General features: G+C 45.7%; 1 pseudogene; it reads left to right on the top strand.

Moving 5' to 3' along the window:
- The first annotated feature begins 5,797 nt into the window (after positions 1–5,797).
- On the top strand, positions 5,798–9,073 carry LOC124665848 (annotated as a pseudogene).
- Positions 9,074–19,158: the final 10,085 nt, after the last annotated feature.

Raw genomic sequence — 19,158 nt, 5'->3', positions numbered from 1 at the left:
CGAAGGCCAACGACGACGGCTCCGACGACGACGGCGACGGCGACTACACGGTGTTCTACCGCCATTTCGGCATGTAGAGCGCCGTGTTTTAAAATTAGCGTTTGCATTCCCCTAGCCGAATTCGAAATATAGTCGAATTCGGCCTCTATGTATGAACTCCTCCCGTTTTAGTCTAAGTATCATTAAATTTAGTCTATATTCACCCGAATTTAGCCGTAGTTTGTCAAGTTTCCGCTTTTTAAATTCGCATCGTCGACTTCGCCTGGGCACGCGGCTGGGAAACTACTACTCCCCACGCCAAATCTTCCTCCAATCCGGACGAAAATTTCGCCGGATTTGGGCGTGGGGAGCGCCAACGAGTGGGGATGCTCTTATTATTGCTAACAACATTGCCCCCATTTGAAAATGGGAAATATAACAAAACATCAATTAATTTTGAATGGAGCAAGCGACTTTAGATGTTGATACCAGTTGGACAATCTTAAGCGTCTCATATAATGCGGTAACAGAGGCGGCACATCGATGAAATTGTACGACACTTCGAAAATTGCTCGCCAATTGCATCAACTTTACATTGTTTTTTTATTGAAACAGTACATTTTGGGGGGGGGGATTTTGGAGCAATGGTTCACCACCATGAAACTGATAGAACAGTAAATCCTAGTTTGGATCAAACCATCAAATTAAGCAGCAATATGTGCTCCATGACTCGTGCAAATGCGACCAGTCTCCATTTACAGGAAAGAAAAGTTCATGGTCTAAATTAGCAGACCAAATGCTGCGATATCATGAGCATTCAGCATCAGCAACCTAGTGCCCTTGGGCGGCATGTAAGTTTTCTATATATATGCTTGTTCACTTGTTGTACACCTTTGGTCCAGCTATAATTATAAGTGGATCCGTCAACGTAATAGACGAGAACCACAGTTAAGTTGTGACAACAGCTATTCTTTTACATACGTTTGGATCGGATTCAAATGTTTCATACACCAAGGGTGTAACACGTATTATTCATATGTTTGAATCGAATCCAGAGTATTCTTTTACATGTGGTACCCTTATTTCAGCTGTGTAAGTGTCATCATACAGCCCCTGGTCGTCCCCCGCGGCGGCCGAAGGGGAGAAAATCTAGCCCCATCCTCCCGCTCCCCCTCTCCCCTCCCTCCCCTGCCGCCGCCGGCGTGTGCCGCCGGGCAAAGCCTGCGCGGTGCCGGCGGCGGCGGGCCTTCCCTTACCCGGCGTGTGGCGGGCCGTGCGGGGCGGCGCTGCTCCACAGCGACGGTGCTTCTCGGCGGAGGTCGGCGGGGCTTGGCGCGGCGGCGGCCGGCGAGCTGCGTCAGGGGCGTCCTCTCGCACTTGGAGGCGGCAGTGGTCGCTGCAGCCGCGCGTGGTGGCCGTGGTGGTGCATGGCGGCCGGGCTCGATCTGGGCCTGTGCGGGCCGATGTGGGCCGCGGCTTCGGGGCGTGGTGGCGGCGCGTGGAGCTCTGTCTCCGGCGTGCTGCGTGGGCGCGGCTGCAGTGGTGGTTGGCCAGCAAGGGTGGCCTCCTCCCTCGGGCTCTTGCTGGCCACAGGTGAGGCCGGTGGTGGCCGGCACTCCTCTTCGGCGACGGTGAGGCCGGTGTGGCTTCTTGCCTTTCTGGTGGTGGTCCAAGCCGGCGGCTGCATCTCCGTCCAGCGTCTCAAGTTTGCCGCTGGCGACATCGAGGGTACGGTGAAGGACCAGGGTGAAAGCCCTGCCCGGTGCTTCCGGTGCGGATCACGGCGACGCCTGAGGGCGCCGCTTCCTTCCTGAAGGCGTGATCTTTGGTTCCAACCGTGCCTTCCCTCTCCTCTTGGTACCAGGGGAAACCCTATGTCCGGTCCTTCGGGCAAGGCGGCGGTGGCGCCACGACGTCTTTTTCTTCTTGAAGACGTTGTCGAGGCTTCATGGGGAGAGGCCGATGCGTATTTGGAGGCTGGGCATTGTGATGCGCTGCTGGTGTTGGCTGCTGGCCAGGGCATGGGGCGTTGAGGCGCTATGTACGACGTGGTGGATGCAACCAAGTCTGCTGCTTCTCCAATTCCGAAGGATCCTGCCTTCTCCTCGCCGACTCTTCTAGGCTCATGAGGGGAGGTACGTTGGTCCGGGTTGCCTTGGAGTCGCGAGCGTGCTATGGTGGTGTCTCGCTTGGTTCGTGACGCGGTTCGGTGGCTCCATGCTCCATATCCTCACCTCTTTTGGTAGGATGTTGGGGGCGGGTAGCTCTCATCGGGTCGTTTGTAGCGGGGTGTTGTAAGCCGCTTGGCTATGTTTCGTCTTGGGTGTGTGTGGAGTTGTATTGGCCATCGGCCTCTTCTTCTATGTGATTGATACTTGGACGTATTCTCGAAAAAAAAGTATCATCATGCAAGGGTGTTGCTTTTGAATCTCTTTCTCTGCTTTGCTCATGTTTCTAAATGGACCCGTGACCGCTGCTCATATTTCTGTTTTGTTCCAGTACTTTGGTAAATTCTGTTTGTTCTAGTAATATTTTCCATGGAATTTCCTTGGTGGTGGTATTGGTCAATTCTGTTTGTTCCGTCACTTTGATAGTTCTCACTTGCCATCACTCTTTTTTTTTTCATGAACATGCAGAATTGCATGTCATGTCATTAAGAGATCACTTGTCACCGCTCAATTTTCTGCCACTGTACCTGTTTGGAAAAAAATGATAGGCATGAACTGACATTTCCCATGGCCTTTCTTTTAATGGATCCATGGTCTTTCTTGGTGGTATTTGTTACATCTCTCGATTTTTGGTGAACAAAACAACAATGTTAGTCGATCTCTAGCAACAGTTCAGTTCCTGAGCTGTGAAATGGAGTAACTGAAGAAAGATCGTTGTGCGATCGAGCAACCGCCCATTTGAGCGAGCTGCGCCGTGGCTGTTCCTCCCACAAGTCCGTCCCAATCTTCTTCCTTTTGCTACTTGGATATGACGCAGCAAAGCGTTGAAAAGCTTGGGGAAGAAAAGAACCACGTACACCATTCAGAACTGAATGAAAACCCTGTTAGCATGCATTTACATGCGTAATCTGAAACAATCACTTTATAGTTTGTGTTTTCGCGAAAAAAAAGCTGCAGCACGTATGTGGATACTACCTCTCGCTTCGATAAATAAGTCGTACACATATCTCAGGACGAACATTGATCAAAAAAATTGAGCAACATAATCTTGATTATATTATATTTAATTAGTATCGTTGGATTTGTATTGAAAAATACATTCTAATGATGCCAATTTTATAACGGCAATTTTTATATACTCCCTCCAGTTTATATTAATTGACTTAACTTTCTCTAGATATACAAATGTACCTAGTCAATTATCTAGACAAAGTTGAGTCAACTAATTTGCATCGGAGGGAGTACCTGAAGTAATTTTTGGTCCAATAAAAAACATGGAAAACAAGAACGGCTTATTCATTGGAGTGGATGGAGTACAGTGTTCCTCTCTCAGAGTATCTCCAACCATTGGGGTTCCCCAAGCCGAAATCCGGCGCTATTTAGCACCAGATGGATGTAACTTTTGGTCTGGGGAGGCCCATTTTCCCAGCGGCAAGCCCATGGTCGCGTGCTGACGCTCAACCACCCCGTAAAAAGCGACGGTGCAGTCGCCGGGAAGGGGAACCATCCGGTGGTAACCGCGTCCATCGTCGTATTGAACCGTCGTAATGGACCGTGAAGTGGCCTCGAGGCGCGAACCGCCGGAGCAGTAACTCCGCCGAAGAGCAACAGCCGCTCTCTTCGTCGACAGACCACTACATAAACGATCTACCGGGCGACGCCATTCATCTCTTCACCATCCTCTGTCGTCGGATACTTCAGCATGAGCAGTCTCTCTTTGCCATCAGACACAGACATCGAGGGGAAATCGCCTGGATGGCGCCATTGGTGGGACCGAGCTGCAACGTCTAGCAGCAACGATTCCCCGCCGCTGGAAAGCGACGATTCCCTGCCGTCGGACAACGATGATTCCCTGTCGTCGGACAACCTGCTGTCGGACAGCGAGAACGAGGAAGAGACTGAAGAGCATGACGAGGAAGAGGCTGAGGAGGAGGAGGAGGAGGAGGAGGAGGAGGAAGAGGCTGAGGAGGAGGAGGAGGAAGCGGCTGCTCGGGCGAAGGCGGACGCGGACGCGAAGGCGAAGGGGAAGGCGCAGCCGGCGTGCACCTTCGACGATGAGGAGGACAGGAGTTCCTCCGACGCGTCGACCGACACCGCCTCTTCGGAGGAGGTGACGAGCCGGAATCGCCAGCGTGAGGACGATGACGCGGGTCCATCATGGAAGAAGTAGTTTTTTTTTCAAAGTTTTTATATGTCTTCTTTATGTTTTTCCGAAGTATTTATATGTAATTTGTGCCCACCTACAAATTTCTTCTATCTATTAAATTAAAAACTTCCCCCAAATCACACGCGCGCCGTATCTCGGGAAGACGATGCGAGGAGGACGAAGATCGGCCTATGCAGCCGACAAGTTTGGGCCACCAGACGATTCCCGCGATTTCATTTCGTCCGGAGTCCCCAAGCGCTCCTCGGGGGGCCGGGGATGACCTGGGCTCTCCGGATGGATGAAAGCCCATATCCGGGAGAAAAGGAGGAACCGGGGGCGCAACTGGGTCATTTTCGTCCATCCGGATGAAATAAAGACGTCTTGGTGGTCTCGTCGGGGAGACGGTTGGAGATGCTCTCAAGTCTTCACGTTTCCAATGCCGCACACGCGTACGTTGTTCCTCCAAAATCGTGGAACGTTCTATGTTTTCTCTACAAAAAAAGACGGTTCACATCATGCGTCGCCGTCAGGCGTGACTAGATCGTGTTCATTGGAGTGGATGGAGTACATTCTTCCTCTCAAGTCTTCACGTACGTTTCCAATGCCGCACACAAGTGCGTACGTCAAGTTGTTCCTCCAAAATCGTGGAACATTGTATGTTTTCTCTACAAACAAAGACGGTTCACATCATGCGTCGCCGTCAGGCGTGACTAGATCGTGTTCATTGGAGTGGATGGAGTACATTGTTCCTCTCAAGTCTTCACGTACGTTTCCAATGCCGCACACAAGTGCGTATGTTAAGTTGTTCGTCTAAAATCGTGGAACATTCTATGTTTTCTCTACAAACAAAGACGGTTCACATCATGCGTCGCCGTCAGGCGTGACTAGATCGTGTTCTCCTTCCTGGCTTCCACCACCGTAGCAGCTCAGCGGCCAAAGTCGGCTAATTATGGTGTACGTAAAAATGTTGGTTTGTTCCAGAGGCTGAGAGGAGATAATAGCGTGGGAAGGCAGACTACTCTGCATGCTCTAGTTTTGGAGCAGCCTCAGTACTCCTCTTTCTCCGCGCATCGAGTTTGCGTCAGTTTCGTCTGGTTTCCTCTTCTGTGGCGATAGAGCTGGGCCTGGGAGGCTGCGGAAACTACGGAGCCATGTCGTCGGCTAATTCATGACGCCAACCGCCACCGCCGGCGCCGAGTGCGACGTGGCCACGGCCGAAATCCGGTAGCTAGGAACCGCGGCACTTTTTTTTAGCAAGTTTAGGCGTGCATTCGCAAGCCATGATTTGGAGTTTCAGCCACGCAACAACGCAAATCCGATTACGCGTCGCCGTGGAGAACGCCGGCCGCTGCCGCTATAAAATGCGGCTCCAGTCGTCCACCACCGGCATCATCACACTTGGCTAGCTCTCTGCTTAATTTCTCCAATTCTTCCCCGATCTCTGTAGCTAGCTAGCTAGCACAAGTGCACAACAGTACTTGTTCCCGAGGGCTGGCGGCGCGCGATGGCTCGCTGGTGGGTGCGTGGACTCCTCTCGCTCCTGGCGGTGGCCGCTGCCGCGGAGGGGAATGCGGAGCCGCTGATTCGGCTGCCGACGCAGCAGAATGAGCATGGCGACGCGGCTCTCGCCCCTGCCCCGTCGGCGGAGGAAGGGGCCACGAGATGGGCCGTGCTCGTTGCGGGCTCCTCCGGCTACGTCAACTACCGTCACCAGGTGAGACCACTCCGTCGGCACGCGGCTTTGGGTTTGCTCCAGTTAATCTTCTCGGTTCTTTGACGTACGCGTGCTCGTCGGGCTTTGGGGTTTTTCCTAGCTATCAAATCAGGAGATGGGCTCTGTCTAATATAATGACATAATAATGTACGTAGTGCGAGACAGTTAACTGGAAAAAAGAAATTTAATTCATAACAACTCAATGCTGCTCTCTCTGTATATGAAAACTCGATCGATGGCATGTGCATGGTCAAAATTCGATCACTGAACAACTCTATGCATGGGTGCTTGCTCAACGTTGTGGTGTTCTTGATGCACGACTGCAGGCCGATGTGTGCCACGCCTACCAGATTCTGAAGAGGGGAGGACTCAAGGAGGAGAACATCGTGGTGTTTATGTACGACGACATCGCCAATAACCCTCTCAACCCAAGGCGTGGAGTCATCATCAACCATCCTAACGGCACAGATGTTTACGCTGGTGTTCCCAAGGTATTACTGTACTATATATCTGGCCGTGTTCCATTTAATTCTAGTTTCAAACAAGAGTGTGCACGGAATTCTAATTCCACACCTTAACATAGATTGTAGTAGTACTACTTTTTAGTCGGAGAATGGCTGGTAGCTTTGTGTTGTTTTATTTGATGTACTTCAGAATTCATGGTGTTGTATACTTGTATTCCTATTAGACGTCTGACCATCCTAACATGCATTGCAGGACTACACTGGTGACCAGGTCACTACTAAAAACTTCTTCGCGGTCCTCTTGGGCAACAAAACCGCGGTTACTGGAGGGAGTAGGAAAGTAATAAACAGCAAACCGAATGATCACATCTTCATCTATTACACGGACCATGGGTCTCCTGGTTCTCTTGGTGCATAACTCCATCCCACATAAATGTTACTACTAGTACCTCTTTTCCTAAATATAAGATGATTTGAACTCCCAAAACGTCTTATGTTTAGGACGGAGGGTGTATTAATTAGCTGATTCACTTGTCAAACTTGGCTAACTTTACCAAGTTTTTGTAGGTATGCCAAACTTGCCATGGCTTTATGCTGGCGACTTCATTAAGGTGTTACGAGAAAAGCATGCTTCCAAGAGCTATTCAAAAATGGTATACTGTTTTTTTTCCTAGGAAAATAGTATATCTTTTAAATAGTATGAAACTGTACTCTTAATTGGAGTCTTATATGTAATTTAAATTATAACCTTGGCAGGTTATTCAAAAGTGGCAGTATGTTTGAGGGTATAATGCCTCAGGATCTTAATATTTATGTTACAACAGCAGCAAACGCAGTTGAAAGTAGTTGGGGAACTTACTGCCCTGGGCTGAATCCATCACCTCCTCACGAATACGTTACCTGTTTAGGTGACCTCTACAGTGTGTCTTGGATGGAAAACAGGTAAGCATCGTCTCAAATACATTATGCTCTATAGTCTGCACCAGATTTGTTTTCAGTTATCTCATAAAACCTATGTATACATTTGTCACAAGTATGCCTATATGGCTTATATATTTGAGTTTTTGGTATGCTCTGGAATGTGATTTACTTGCATGATTAACATTAGCAATATTTGGTAATGGTTATGTTTGGGAGGTTGCCCATGTTGAAACTGTTTTGCCATTGTTAACCCGCTATATTTTATCTTGCTCAGATCTTGTATGTGTACTGAAAATTCGTATACACAACGTCATTTTCAGACCCTATTCAAAAGTTAATTCCTACTTCATCACGCTATACAAGACATGATTTCATATTTGTTTGTGGTTAAGGAAGTATTATCACCTAGAAGGCTAGAAGGCACAACATGAGTGCGTGCTACTACTTAGTACGGTCATTGGCAACCTGACTAATACATAAAATAAATCATGAGACACCGCAGTCGCAAATGGTAGTAACAAATATGTGCAAATATAAAAGGTGAGGAGTGGGTAGATAGGAGTTTCGAAGTATCCATCGATGTTCTTCTGTTCTATAACCATGATGGTTGCTGTTCTGAAACATTTCATCCTACTCTGCAGTGAAACTCACAATCTAAAGAAGGAAACAATCAAGGATCAGTACGAGGTGGTAAGTCTCGAGTACAATTTCTTCATTCTGGTTAGTGGCATCAATTCACTTCTTTATTGGGCAGGTTAAAAACAGAACCGCAAACTCAGATTACATAACTGGTTCTCATGTCATGGAGTATGGTGACAAGACATTCAAGGATGACAAGCTTTTCCTTTATCAAGGTTTTGATCCTGCAAATGCCAACAACACAAACAGGGTGCCTTTGCCCGGCCTGGAGGGTGCAGTCAATCAAAGGGATGCGGATATTATTTTCATGTGGAAGAGGGTAAAACTCCAGTTGTATTCTTCAGTCTCAGTTAGCCCAGTTATTTCATGAATATTCTCTGTTACTGGTATTAGCCAATCACCTTGGGCCTCCACTTCTGTGGTTGCTACATGTAGAACCAGGCCTTCCTTCCCTAAACAATGCATCTTTCTGTGTTACATTTTTTCATGCAATTTTTTTTTTACTCTGCCATGTGTTCTGTTTTGGCAAATTTGTCTGGTAATGTATCCTCTTGCTTTCAGTATGAGCAGCTAAATGGGGGATCGGAAGATAAGCTGAGGGTTCTCAAGGAGATCAAAGAAACCGTGGCACACAGGGTGCATCTTGACAGCAGTATCGATTTCATCGGGAAACTTGTCTTTGGATTTGAAAAGGGACCTTCAATACTTGAAGCTCCTAGAAGCTCTGGCCAACCAGTAGTCGACGACTGGGACTGTTTGAAGAGGATGGTAAGTGTAAAGTGTTGTAGTTTCTATTTTAAATCCCATAGAGTTTCTGCTGTTGCTTGTACATCCCACGTTCTTTCAGGTTGGAACTCTGTACTGATGCCCATTTGTCAGGTGCGCGTCTTCGAGTCCCACTGTGGATCACTTACTCAGTACGGCATGAAACCTATGCAACAACGGTGTCTCCGAGGCCGAGATGAAGGAAGCAAGCATCGGCGCCTGCGGAGGTTTCAACTCGGCGAAGTGGAGCCCACTGGTTCTTGGGTACAGCGCCTGATCCGCTCGCTGCAGTATACGGGAGCAACAACCAATGCTCCAGATGTTACATACCAATTATATACGAGAAACCACAGAACATTGATTCTCTTATCTGTATCTAAAGGTATAAACGATGCCCCCCATAGGGGGCTTCACAGCGCTTTGACCTTCTCAGCCATTGGATCTTCTCATTGAATACATCTGGTCCGTTCATTCTGAGCTGAAAGCAAGGGTGCTGGTTGGTCCTCCTACTAGATAAAGCCAAGAAACAGCCCTGTTTTACCCGCCTGAGACTGCTCGTAGGTCCCACCTTTGGCCGGGCCCGCTCGTCGGTCGCTGCGGCTGGGAGTTGGTTTGGTCAGGCGTGGCATTAGCGCATGGAAAAGATCTGCAAAGGGAACCCTAGCCGCCGGCCCCCAATCGCCGCGCATCCTCCCTCTCCGCCGCCTTTCCCCGTCTCCACCCCTCCCTCTCCCTTGCGCGTGCGGCGGCCACCCACGCCATCCCCGCCACCACCCCTCTGCCTCCACCGCGTCGGCCTAAGCGACAACGGTGGCCGGCGGCGCCCTTGCGCCGTACGGCCGCATCCGCCGCGCGAGTGCGGGGCGCCCGAGCTCCATCCAGCAGCTCCCCTTTCTGGACGGCCAGTGGGGAGGAGAGAGGGAGGCCGCCGGCCGCCTCCATCCACGGCCCCACAGCTATGGCGGCGACTCTCTCCTGCCTCCCCTCCCCCGCTCGTTCACGTGCTCTCTCCTCCACGAATCACCCTCCGGCCGATTTCCCGTCATCGTCGTGGCCGGTCGAGAGCAACGCGGGCCTGGGCGCGAGGCAACACGAGCGGGGCGTCGGCCTTGGCGCGAGCTGCGTGCAGCACGAGCGCGACGCCGGCCTTCGACGCGAGCCCCGTGTCCGGCACAAGCGGGACAGAAGATTTGTGGAGGCGGCCGCCGGTCCTGCTGATGGCAAAGAAGAGGAAGGGGCGGGCTGTCTCTGCCATGGAGGCGCTATTGGAGGTGGCCAAGGAGGCTCCCACTTCAACGGCATGGACTCCTTCAGCAGATCCAGTGGTAGGACAGTCCGCATTCTGCTTCATCTCTTAAATTTTTCTTCAGCTGCTCATAGTGAATTTTGTGCATGATTCCTCATCCCACTTGCGCCAAATTTTTGACAATGGATCTGTTTTGCTCATTGGATATTCTGTCCGTTGACAAACATAGGTATTCTGGTGTAATATATATTACAAATTGCAGGAGGAAGATGTAAAGGCATCCAGGTGAGTTACATTCTCACGGCTTCTCTTATGTTGTTTTTCCTCATTTTGTTTTGCAATTGCAGTATCTTCATCTTTGATGGCTTTATGTTGGAAAAATCATGTCTCTTTTTTACATATCGGACCTGGGTTGCTAACCAATCTGTTAGACATAAACACATCATTTTATATGAGATGGTTCATCCTCTGTTAGCTCTGTTTGTTAGTTGCATCATCAACATGCCTGTTGCCGGTGCATCCATGACAACGGCCACATTAAATCTTCCTTTGATATATCACTTTGTTGAACAAATGAAGTTTCTTATTCATTTTTCTACCTCGTGCTGTTCAGCAGCAGTAGTAAAAATGATATGTTCTTGCGGTGGATTTGTATGAAATTCATTCTACACATGATATTTTTTATATGGAGAACTATTGCTTTGATTGCACCTAGTGCTTGAATTGAGGTTTATTTTGTCTCTCTAATGATATGGAAGGTGGTCAGGTTTCATCCCCGCTAATTGTAGGTGGATCAATTTGTACTTAACCAAGTAGAGCCCAAAACCGCATCATTTTATGACACCTCAGCTTGTACTTCAACTAGCTGGAGAATTTCTCATTGCGCTCTACCACCATAGCCTGATAGTAGAGGTTCATATCTCTGTTATAGCTTTAGCAGCAAAAGAGCTCTGAAGTGTTGAAGAGCTCCGAATTGTGATCAAACTAGATGTGATGCACAGTTTGTCAGTAACTTGTGTGATCTTCGACAGTGTGACCTTAGTATGAAGAAATTGTGGATGTATGAATGATGAATTATTCAGATAGCAACCTACAGTTTGTCGTGTTATGCAACATTTGATTTATTTGATGACTCCCACACATTTTGCAGGTTCAGGGGCCACCTGTGCCACACAGATGTTGTTTCCTTCACATATTGACTATCTAACTCCAAATTATTAAATAGGTAAGTGGTGTATTCTTTCTGTACTTAGGTCAATAAACAGCAATTCTTGTTGTTGTTGCATTCTGTGCTGCTGATAAATTTAGTTGATACATGTTTTTTCTTTATACACTTTCTCTTTGTACAAATTCTTTCGTATTCTAAGTCAATCCTTACACTGGTCTAGGTAGTATTACTGAAATAATAGAGTATTGACCTATTACTCTATGATCAGTGTATTATTGGCAGGTAACTCAGAATGTACTAGAACACTTGTGAGTTAGAAGAACTGAGGTTCTATATAATTTTGAGGAGTATGTCGAAGATGTTGGCTTAGGACCCAAACCCACTGATGATCCTCTGTGCTGCCACGACCTCCTTTCTATGTCTCAGCGGAAGTTGTGTGGGTAGCCACTCGAACCGGCCTTTTTATCTTCTCTGGTTGGTGGCTATGGGTATAGATACATGGAGCTCTGGCCATGGAGGCTATATAGTGACTAGATACATGAGGCGACAATGAGGCTTGCCATGTCCAGGTTGTTCTTTCTCCCATCCCTTCATTCATCTTTGAACTCAATTCATAGGTGTGATCAAGATGTGAGTTGACCCTTTCATGTGTTATGTGTTCTCTGCTTGTTTGGTGATTGGTGACTAGGTCAACAAGGAGCACGGTATGTTCATTCTGATGGCAAAAGAGATGGATCCCTGATTTATTAAACTAAATGTGTGTACTCTTTTATAGATTAAGAGGTACAATGTTGTTACACGGCTTGCTGTTACTAGAAACCAGTTTTATTGTCATGTTTAATTGTGCGTCACTCTTTTTGGAAATAGTTGCAACTATAAAATCTGGTGGGCTTCTATTTCTCCGTTGATGGATCTACAGGTTAAATTACTTACTCCCCTGTTGTTTTTTTGGTTGGTATTCATAGTTTGTGCCTCGAGTTGGGAAAACAATTTGTTTGTGTACCCGTGCATACTAGAGTGCTTCAGAATCTACTACATTTCTTGATTTTAACGTTTTGCTCTCCTCATGCAGGTACACAACAGTAGATGTCGTGCCTTTCTAAGCAGCATTTTTGATGTGTTACTAGGTTTGTTAGGAGCCTCATGTGCTATTTATAGGTTGACATGCCCTTTGCCTGGTTGACCTGCTTCGCCTTGTGCGTCCTACTGCGGAATCATTTTCACTCTGGTTCGTCATACTCATGGAGGAGGTCAGCCAGCAATGCGGCTCATGGTCTTCTTACTCGCCTTCCCATGCCATTAAGGTACCTTATGTTGCTTTTGTCCTCAGTTCTTGCAACGTTATGTGCTTTTGCTCCAAGAATAATATGTAGAGAAGAAAGACGGAAAGTATTATAGCAAATGTAAACGTCAACTTTCTATAAGAGTTTAAGTTACTTTATAGATACTGGAGAACCTAACTTAAAATCTACAGTAAATTCTTCAGGTTTCTAGGGAGAATGCTTACCACACATGAACAAATTAAAAGGGGAGAGAGGTATAAGAATTGTTCATATACTATTGGACTAAACATGTGGGGGACTTTAAAAAATTAGGGTCAACAAACAGAGAAGCAACATATAGGATCTTATTGCAAGTCTTGTATACCATGAAAGCTTGGGAGCTGGGTAATAGCATTTGTGTCTTCACGGTGTAAAACATATCTGGCCATTTCTTAATACAAAACTAGATCATTTTCTCGAGGTAACTGTATGATTAAACATATCTCGAGGTAACTAGATCATTTGTGTCTTCACAGCGCTTTGACCTTCTCAGCCATTGGATCTTCTCATTGAATACATCTGGTCCGTTCATTCTGAGCTGAAAGCAAGGGTGCTGGTTGGTCCTCCTACTAGATAAAGCCAAGAAACAGCCCTGTTTTACCCGCCCGAGACTGCTCGTAGGTCCCACCTTTGGCCGGGCCCGCTCGTCGGTCGCTGCGGCTGGGAGTTGGTTTGGTCAGGCGTGGCATTAGCGCATGGAAAAGATCTGCAAAGGGAACCCTAGCCGCCGGCCCCCAATCGCCGCGCATCCTCCCTCTCCGCTGCCTTTCCCCGTCTCCACCCCTCCCTCTCCCTTGCGCGTGCGGCGGCCACCCACGCCATCCCCGCCACCACCCCTCTGCCTCCACCGCGTCAGCTAAGCAGCAACGGTGGCCAGCGGCGCCCTTGCGCTGTACGGCTGCATCCGCTGCGCAGGTGCAGGGGGCGCCCGAGCTCCATCCAGCAGCTCCCCTTTCTGGACGGCCAGTGGGGAGGAGAGAGGGAGGCCGCCGGCCGCCGCCATCCACGGCCCCACAGCTATGGCGGCGACTCTCTCCTGCCTCCCCTCTCCCGCTCGTTCACGTGCTCTCTCCTCCACGAATCACCCTCCGGCCGATTTCCCGTCATCGTCGTGGCCGGTCGAGAGCAACGCGGGCCTGGGCGCGAGGCAACACGAGCGGGGCGTCGGCCTTGGCGCGAGCTGCGTGCAGCACGAGCGCGACGCCGGCCTTCGACGCGAGCCCCGTGTCCGGCACAAGCGGGACAGAAGATTTGTGGAGGCGGCCGCCGGTCCTGCTGATGGCAAAGAAGAGGAAGGGGCGGGCTGTCTCTGCCATGGAGGCGCTATTGGAGGTGGCCAAGGAGGCTCCCACTTCAACGGCATGGACTCCTTCAGCAGATCCAGGTGGTAGGACAGTCCGCATTCTCGCTTCATCTCTTAAATTTTTCTTCAGCTGCTCATAGTGAATTTTGTGCATGATTCCTCATCCCACTTGCGCCAAATTTTTGACAATGGATCTGTTTTGCTCATTGGATATTCTCGTCCGTTGACAAACATAGGTATTCTGGTGTAATATATATTACAAATTGCAGGAGGAAGATGTAAAGGCATCCAGGTGAGTTACATTCTCACGGCTTCTCTTATGTTGTTTTTCCTCATTTTGTTTTGCAATTGCGGTATCTTCATCTTTGATGGCTTTATGTTGGAAAAATCATGTCTCTTTTTTACATATCGGACCTGGGTTGCTAACCAATCTGTTAGACATAAACACATCATTTTATATGAGATGGTTCATCCTCTCGTTAGCTCTGTTTGTTAGTTGCATCATCAACATGCCTGTTGCCGGTGCATCCATGACAACGGCCACATTAAATCTTCCTTTGATATATCACTTTGTTGAACAAATGAAGTTTCTTATTCATTTTTCTACCTCGTGCTGTTCAGCAGCAGTAGTAAAAATGATATGTTCTTGCGGTGGATTTGTATGAAATTCATTCTACACATGATATTTTTTATATGGAGAACTATTGCTTTGATTGCACCTAGTGCTTGAATTGAGGTTTATTTTGTCTCTCTAATGATATGGAAGGTGGTCAGGTTTCATCCCCGCTAATTGTAGGTGGATCAATTTGTACTTAACCAAGTAGAGCCCAAAACCGCATCATTTTATGACACCTCAGCTTGTACTTCAACTAGCTGGAGAATTTCTCATTGCGCTCTACCACCATAGCCTGATAGTAGAGGTTCATATCTCTGTTATAGCTTTAGCAGCAAAAGAGCTCTGAAGTGTTGAAGAGCTCCGAATTGTGATCAAACTAGATGTGATGCACAGTTTGTCAGTAACTTGTGTGATCTTCGACAGTGTGACCTTAGTATGAAGAAATTGTGGATGTATGAATGATGAATTATTCAGATAGCAACCTACAGTTTGTCGTGTTATGCAACATTTGATTTATTTGATGACTCCCACACATTTTGCAGGTTCAGGGGCCACCTGTGCCACACAGATGTTGTTTCCTTCACATATTGACTATCTAACTCCAAATTATTAAATAGGTAAGTGGTGTATTCTTTCCGTACTTAGGTCAATAAACAGCAATTCTTGTTGTTGTTGCATTCTCGTGCTGCTGATAAATTTAGTTGATACATGTTTTTTCTTTATACACTTTCTCTTTGTACAAATTCTTTCGTATTCTAAGTCAATCCTTACACTGGTCTAGGTAGTATTACTGAAATAATAGAGTATTGACCTATTACTCTATGATCAGTGTATTATTGGCAGGTAACTCAGAATGTACTAGAACACTTCTGAGTTAGAAGAACTGAGGTTCTATATAATTTTGAGGAGTATGTCGAAGATGTTGGCTTAGGACCCAAACCCACTGATGGTCCTCTGTGCTGCCACGACCTCCTTTCTATGTCTCAGCGGAAGTTGTGTGGGTAGCCACTCGAACCGGCCTTTTTATCTTCTCTGGTTGGTGGCTATGGGTATAGATACATGGAGCTCTGGCCATGGAGGCTATATAGTGACTAGATACATGAGGCGACAATGAGGCTTGCCATGTCCAGGTTGTTCTTTCTCCCATCCCTTCATTCATCTTTGAACTCAATTCATAGGTGTGATCAAGATGTGAGTTGACCCTTTCATGTGTTATGTGTTCTCTGCTTGTTTGGTGACTAGGTCAACAAGGAGCACGGTATGTTCATTCTGATGGCAAAAGAGATGGATCCCTGATTTATTAAACTAAATGTGTGTACTCTTTTATAGATTAAGAGGTACAATGTTGTTACACGGCTTGCTGTTACTAGAAACCAGTTTTATTGTCATGTTTAATTGTGCGTCACTCTTTTTGGAAATAGTTGCAACTATAAAATCTGGTGGGCTTCTATTTCTCCGTTGATGGATCTACAGGTTAAATTACTTACTCCCTGTTGTTTTTTTGGTTGGTATTCATAGTTTGTGCCTCGAGTTGGGAAAACAATTTGTTTGTGTACCCGTGCATACTAGAGTGCTTCAGAATCTACTACATTTCTTGATTTTAACGTTTTGCTCTCCTCATGCAGGTACACAACAGTAGATGTCGTGCCTTTCTAAGCAGCATTTTTGATGTGTTACTAGGTTTGTTAGGAGCCTCATGTGCTATTTATAGGTTGACATGCCCTTTGCCTGGTTGACCTGCTTCGCCTTGTGCGTCCTACTGCGGAATCATTTTCACTCTGGTTCGTCATACTCATGGAGGAGGTCAGCCAGCAATGCGGCTCATGGTCTTCTTACTCGCCTTCCCATGCCATTAAGGTACCTTATGTTGCTTTTGTCCTCAGTTCTTGCAACGTTATGTGCTTTTGCTCCAAGAATAATATGTAGAGAAGAAAGACGGAAAGTATTATAGCAAATGTAAACGTCAACTTTCTATAAGAGTTTAAGTTACTTTATAGATACTCGGAGAACCTAACTTAAAATCTACAGTAAATTCTTCAGGTTTCTAGGGAGAATGCTTACCACACATGAACAAATTAAAAGGGGAGAGAGGTATAAGAATTGTTCATATACTATTGGACTAAACATGTGGGGGACTTTAAAAAATTAGGGTCAACAAACGAGAGAAGCAACATATAGGATCTTATTGCAAGTCTTGTATACCATGAAAGCTTGGGAGCTGGGTAATAGCATTTGTGTCTTCACGGTGTAAAACATATCTGGCCATTTCTTAATACAAAACTAGATCATTTTCTCGAGGTAACTGTATGATTAAATATTTCTTTTGTATGATGTGTAGCTGATTGTGCGGAAGAACAGGGCTTGTGAATACATTTAAATATTTGATGCATCATCTCATATCAACCATTTGTCGATGGAGAAATGTTGATATAACTGTATATGATGAATAAGAATGAGACATGTCGTATAAGATTATACCCCAGAGATTAACTAATCTGCCATGTTAGTCCACTTATTATGATCTTAAATTTTGAATTTTAACCTGACACCTTCCTAAAATATCTTTGTACAACCTACTGGAGTCCATGCTTTTATTTAATACAATGGGGAGCATAGTTCACTTATTCATGGGGCTTGATCCTTAGAACTTCTGTATTAGTAAGAACGTTTTGTATTATCTTCTTTTATTATTTCTGAGTTCCGATATAAGTTTTTGGCGGACCAAAACAATTCACATACATTGGAAATTTATGAAGATAAGAATGGCAAGTATAAGCTATATGTACAGAACATCCATTTGACAAAATTTCCATGCTTGGCGTACCTATGAATAGATGGAATGTACAACACCTCAAGTGAGCTTCTTGTCTTCTTAATTAGTCCAGATCCAGGTGTGAATCGTTGCTGAGTACCCAGATTTAAATGTGTGCCTCCATTTCATTCTACTTTGTCCAGTACCTTGACTTTGTTTGAAAACATGTGGGCAATTTCTATTATTCATGAAGTTTTTTGTCTAACTCTCAACTTTATGTTTTACCGCATCTTTCTAGGTGTGGTTTTGCTATCAGAAAGACCGTACAGGCCGGTTATTTTGTATGTTCAAGTGTTGCTCATGGTTCAGGTAAAACACCATTTCTCCACCTTTGTGTCTGCTGCCCTTGTTTCTGGTAAGAGTGCATCAGTGTGCAATAGATTAGTTCAGAGCGTGTGGCACCATATTTGTTTCGGTTGTATTCATGATTGATCAGTGGTTGGTTCATTGCTGCATGTTCGAATTTTATGCTAAAATATTAAAGCATGGGTCTTCTTATATGATAGTTTTACCAGTAACTTTTCCTTGCTTCAGTTATGTGCAATATGTATCTTATTTTGATGTACATTCTTAAACGGAAAAATCACATGATTACAAATTCTTTTATTTTGTTTTTAGTGTTTCTGTATTTCATTTTAGTGGGAAGTAAAGCGATGTACTTAGATATTGTTGTTCTAACTCTGTTTATTTTCTAATATAATGCTTCATTCATTTTGTCTTTTAGAAGTGGAAAAATGATCCTTACATAAAATGTATTCCTATTTCATTTTTTAGTTGTCCTAGCTCTATGTGCTAATATTCGTCCTTGCTTTTGATTACTTTGAGTAAGGTGCTATGCATGTATTCTTACAAGCACAGAACCTGCCATTGGATTTGCTCGTATATACAGTAATTGAAAACAAATATATAGAATGGTTAATGCCAAAGCTAACTATTTATTATGTTTTCATCTCCTTAGATCCTGTAGGATAATATTTCTTTCTTCCATGGCTTCAGGTTCATGGAGACCATCAAAATCCCTCCCGCCATCATTTTGGAAGCAATGTTCAAAAAGTTATCCTTTTAGTTCCCCAAGGATGAAAGCCATGCCATCGGAGGAAGCTTCTTACAGATTGATGTGATGTTTTATTCTTCTGCCTGTTTCCCCCAATCTTCACTCCATCCCCACTCGCTGTTCAGCCATCCAACATTGTCCTTGGAAAAAGCAGTACCGTCGTCTTCTTGAATATGCTAAAATGGTGGCAAGATTTGTTGTTGATGCCATTGCAAAGGTATGCCAATATTGTTGTGGCTTTGGGTACAATTTTGGTTCAACAAATATTGCACATATCCTTATCTGCATATTGGTTGTTTATATGGTTCATCTACGATAAGTTATTTTATTGATGAGTCTATGATATGATTCTACTTGTTTTCTATGTCACCTGCTTTTTCGTAACTACACTACAGGCTGAGTGAAGGTGTGGCGTAGGTTCCTAGACTGACGGTGATGATGAACTGTGAGGCTACCATGGGCATCGGCAAGGTAATACTCTAATGGTATGTTCTTTTGTATTTCCAGATTAATTTCATCCAGAAATATGGTTACTTATTGTCTACTAAAAAGGTGTAGTCAGTACCACAATAGACAATATTATTTTCAGTAGTAGTAGTTTACAACTCAGAATTCAGTTATGGCTGAGCCAGTATTTTGTTTGATCAATTCATTGCCATGGTTGTTGTGTAGTATTCAGTTCAATCAATTGGTTGCTAGGCAGCTCTCAAAGGAACGTTCAGTATTAACTTTAGATCAGAAACAACAAGAACATGTACTTCATTAATTGTGTTGGTAGTTGTTGGGATCAAGTGTTACCTTTTGGCTGGATAGTAAAGAACCTGACACGTTCATTGAGAAG

The sequence above is a fragment of the Lolium rigidum genome, chromosome 6 (genome assembly GCF_022539505.1).
Source record: "Lolium rigidum isolate FL_2022 chromosome 6, APGP_CSIRO_Lrig_0.1, whole genome shotgun sequence".
Taxonomy (NCBI): domain Eukaryota; kingdom Viridiplantae; phylum Streptophyta; class Magnoliopsida; order Poales; family Poaceae; genus Lolium; species Lolium rigidum.
This window is presented reverse-complemented; position numbering and strand designations above follow the sequence as displayed.